Raw genomic sequence first — 5,011 nt, forward strand, 5'->3', positions numbered from 1 at the left:
CTAACGAGGTATGGAGGCTTTTATTGTACAGGCAGGTAAATAAGATGATTATTCATGAGCACATTAAGGAAATAGAAAGTAAAATAACAATGAACAGAATGCCATTTTTAATAAGTATTCACACTGCAAAGTATGCTAAAAATATTCAAATAAGAACAGGAAATAGTAAATAAATAAAGAAATGTTGAAGGATGATGTTTGTATGACGACGCTAAGCCCACGGCGAGCATCTGTTGCAAATACGACGCAGCAAGTGTTGCCTCTGCACGTCCAGCAATGTTATGTCGCGACAACTGCAGACTCATTATAGTAACACGCTCAAACTCTGAAGCTCGACTTTACGCTTTCATTACATCTTCAGCATTGAACACTCCAGACTTAACACAAGCAGCTCAGATGTGGGTGGAGTTTCTAATTCTAAGTCATCCTTAACCGTGTGTGTGACAGTGACCATTGTGGGTCACGAGTGCATGTGGAACCATGGAGCGATGTTCAAGGTTTCAGCACCATGGAGAGGGAGGCGCACAGAGAACAACAGGGTTTGAACTTTTCAGCTCCATGGAATGAGGAAATTATAAGACTCAAACACGCCTGGAAAACAGTCAAAATCAAATTAATTCCTAAAGCTCTTTTCTTTATGCTGTTATCTTGTATTTTTATTGATAAAACCATGAGTATATTTTTTATCGATGGGTTGAAAACATTATTTTGGTTCAAAATACGAGGGAGCAGGAAAGGGTGTGTCCTAGATTGTGGTCAAATGGAATCTGATCTGATATAAATGTCAAATGTTTTGTTTTGCGTAAAGGAAATCGACATCGATGCAGTCAATGAGTTGAAATAGGAATTTCTACACGCGCTTGTGTTACACGCTGCATCGCACCTTAGATGTCGTCTCAGCAACTTAAACACGTCTGTCTCTCTCTGTTGTTGTCTCTAGAGCTGAAACGATTAATCGATTACTAAATTAATCGACTAAACTAATTTGATGAATCGGTTTGAAGCTTTTTTTCATGATTAAAACAAGATTTCCGATTGTTTAAGCTTCTTAAATGTGAGTATTTTCTTCATTTCTTTGCTCTGGATAACAAAGAAATCATTAAAAGTGAATCATTTTGGTTTGGGGACAAAAGACATTTGAGAACATCATCATTTCCAGGTTTGACGAACACAGCTCAACATTTTTTAATGTTTTCTGACATTTTATAGACCAAGCAATTAATTGATTAATCGAGAAAATGATTGACAGATGTATCGATTAGGCAAATAATCGTTAGTTGCAGCTCTAGTTGTCTCCCATCATTGTCCTAGTGGACACTCAGACATCAGACAGACATCATGTGAGACATCTGTTCTGTTTGGGTGCTTTAATGGTTTGTCTTTACCGTTTTATCCCTCATCGATTCCTGCTGTGCCATTGATTCTTGACGCGAGACAGTCCAGGACAGAGCACGCTCACACTTTTAACAATATCTATGACCGTATGTTACTGTATCCATCTCTTCTGGAATTCTTTGTATCCTTCCTAAAACGGCATTGAAGGCAACATTATTCCACAGTTTTGATCCAGTGTGGCACGTGGCCAGTTACCACCCACCTTGTGGCCCCGGCACTAAACTGCAATGTTGCGCCTCCTGAGGTAAAAGATGACTCGGCACAGACAGACAGACATGACTGTGCAAGTTTTTTGTTTTTTTGGCTGCGAGTCGAGAGTGTGTGAGGACATCAGACTGACAGCAGGGGCAGACAGGACACGCTCACTCTCCTGACATTCTGTGAAACCTTTCCTCACTATCGGGAGATAATAATAATCCAGTGTTTTCTTTCTATTTTTCAATTGTTTCTATGGAAAAATAAACTTAAAATCATTATCATGCTGCTGTTTTATACACATTCAATCACAGATTTGGATTAAATTTGATCTTTTACTCAAAACTTGACAGAAACACAGTAAAGAGCAGCGCGGTGCTTGACGTCAACATTTTTTACAATCCAAACTTCCTCTGTTGTGGGGAATGATCGAATAACACATTTATCTCTGTAAATGAGTAAAACACTGTATTTTTGGGATGAAGTGGCCCTTTTATGGGAATACAAGAGCAAAATCCCATTAAAACAACATTTAAACGTCATAATGCGTTCATTTCTACAGGTACAAAGTCTTTTCACATCAATAAACCGTAATGTTCCCCTAACCACAATTCAATCATTAATGACTTAACCAGTTCCTCAGAAATGTGGTTAAGCCTCATCAGGACCAGGTTTTGGTCTCTCTAGGAAGGAACTACTGGCAGAAACAAATACAAGTGCACACACTGATCCTATTATGGCAGAGTGAGTTGTATACAAACTCCCCCGTGGATGAAATTCAAAACCTTTACCCAAAAGGCAGCGGCTCCGGTCCTCGTGAGGAAGTGCTCACACGCGAGCAGAGGAGCCGCAGAGGTGCAGAGTCGGCGGTTGCGAGTGTGATGACCCGACGTCCCTGATCTGTCCTGTCTGTCAGTGTCAGCTGGTTAATTATGCTGCGCACAGGAAGCACTGGCTCCAAACCCCCGAAGCACGTTGTTGATGCATTCTCTCAGACCCGGGAACGCTGAGGTAATGTCTCACTACTGTCTCACTGCCATGAAAGGACAAGGAGCTGTGTCCTAACAGCAGCAAGAAAGACAATCAATGCATGAGGTCATGATGATGATTCAGCATCCAGTTTAATGAAACTCAATCTACACTGTACACACGTGTCAAACTCAAGGCCCGGGGGCCACATCCAGCCCGCCGTACAACTGTTTTCGGCCCTCGAGGTGATGATGATGATGATGATGTCTTCCCTGCTCCTCCACTGACACGTGTATAAATACTAGTGCTGTCAGTTTAGTGCGTTATTAACAGCGTTAACGCAAACCCATTTTAACGGCGTCAATTGTTTTTATCGCAAGACTAACGTTCTTTTTTGGCCGAGCAAACTTTGTAGTTTTTTTTCACGTGCTGTTGCAACAACTAGTGACTACAGCACCACACTAATGGGACATTTAGAATAGATAAAAATGTGCGGTTAATCGCGAGTTAACGATGACATTAATGCCTTCTAGTCCTAACCCTTCTAGTCGTTTAACAGAACTAATAAATGCCACACATAGAGTTACCTCCCCTGTAACAGAAATTAACAAATGAAATGTGGACTTAAAGAACACAGAGCTAGAATCAGAGGGGGGCGGAGTTATGCAGTTGTATTTCGCTGCCTCTTCCTCTTATAATTGGTTAAGATGCGTGTGTGTGTGAAACACAGCAGAGGAAATCAGTGAAGTACCTGCTGATTTCAGAGGGAAATCATTCATAAATGATTTACTCCCATAATATTTGACCACTTTTCGGCATTTATGGTCTTTTTTTTTGAGATGTGTCGTCCAAAAAAAAAAAAAGCCATTGATGGTGTTCACTTATGTATCGTAACATGTCAAATGTGATCTCTGAATTGTTTCTTTATTTAATCTATTAGTTTGTTCTGAATATTAATATTATTTGACCCGATCATCTGGCCCTGGACCCCCTAAAACACCCCGGATCTGCACGTTCATTGAAAACTACTACGAAAAGTACGGAAACTACGATTTTCCAGTTCCCAGTTTGCATGCACACATGTGCAGACACACCCTCAGTCACATGGCAGCTCTCACAGAAACGTCAATAGGATTGAAGTGCATTAGTGCTGGGGGGGAGGGGGGGTGAGAGGAAATGGCTGGTGTGGGGGGGTCCACTTTAGGCCCAAACAAAGGAGACACATGGATGGGTGGGGACGTGCTCTGTGTGTGTGTGTGTGTGTGTGTGTGTGTGTGTGTGTGTGTAATGTGGGGGACAGCCTCTGTGACAGCTGCTCCACCATTTTGACCCCCCCCCCCCCCCCCCCCCATGCCCAACTCTGTATTTTTGAAAAACAAAGACGTGAAATCTATTATAAAAACCCTGAACCTACATGAGTAGAATATGTTATAGAATACAATATAACAACATATACATGTAGATTTCTATTTAAACCACAAATTGGCAATTGTATATCTTGCTTGCAATGAAGCAATAACATTTTAAAATAAAGTAAATAATATAGTCGACCGCGCAGAGAATAATTTACTTTCTTATTTTCTTATCAAAGCTATATGCTTTGATAAAAAGATAAAAATATCTAATTAGGATTATTTTTTGCGATATATCATTCACAATGTGATTATTATTGTTCTTATTTTCATTTGAATGCCATATTTAACATGTGACATTAGTGCAGATATGTGACAAACCCGAGCTGCAGCTCGTGATTGTTTTCATAATCGATTGATCGAGTCATCGTTTGGTCCATAAAATGTTGTTCAGTGTTTGTCGAACCCTGGAAATGATGATGTTCTCGAACGTCTTGTTTTTGTCCACAAACCAAAATGATTGAGTTTTTAATGACGTCTTTGTTTATATGAAGCAAAGAAACAAAGAAAAATATTCACATTTGAAGAAGCTGAAACAATCAGAAATCTTGTTTTAATCGTGGAAAAAAGCTTCAAACCGATTCATCGATAAATAATCGAGTGATTGTGTGACACTTGTGCAGATCTGTGACGAACAAAGACTTCTGTATAATATGATGAGGACGATATTTCATCTAAAACGGTCGTTTGACACAAGAAATATATCAGATTTTGATGGATAAAATTATTTATTATTAGTAATTCAGTGGCCCAGTGAAATGATTTTGATTCAGGATTCAGGGAAACTGACATAATATAAACTACAAATAACATATTGATCCAATCCAACTTTATTTATAAAGCACTTTATATACAGCTGAAACACAAATGAACAAGTCATACAATAAATAATCGAAAACCCATTTATACTTAATTATAAATAACTGTCAATGTGAGCGCATGGCTGCAGGTTCTTGCTCCACTGCGCCCCCGAGTGGCAAGATTGTCGCACTGCAGCTCTCAGTGCGAGCTCATTGAGGGAGGGGCCGCGAGACTGTGGA

Source organism: Solea solea, chromosome 4, assembly GCF_958295425.1.
Source record: "Solea solea chromosome 4, fSolSol10.1, whole genome shotgun sequence".
Classification (NCBI taxonomy): Eukaryota; Metazoa; Chordata; class Actinopteri; order Pleuronectiformes; family Soleidae; genus Solea; species Solea solea.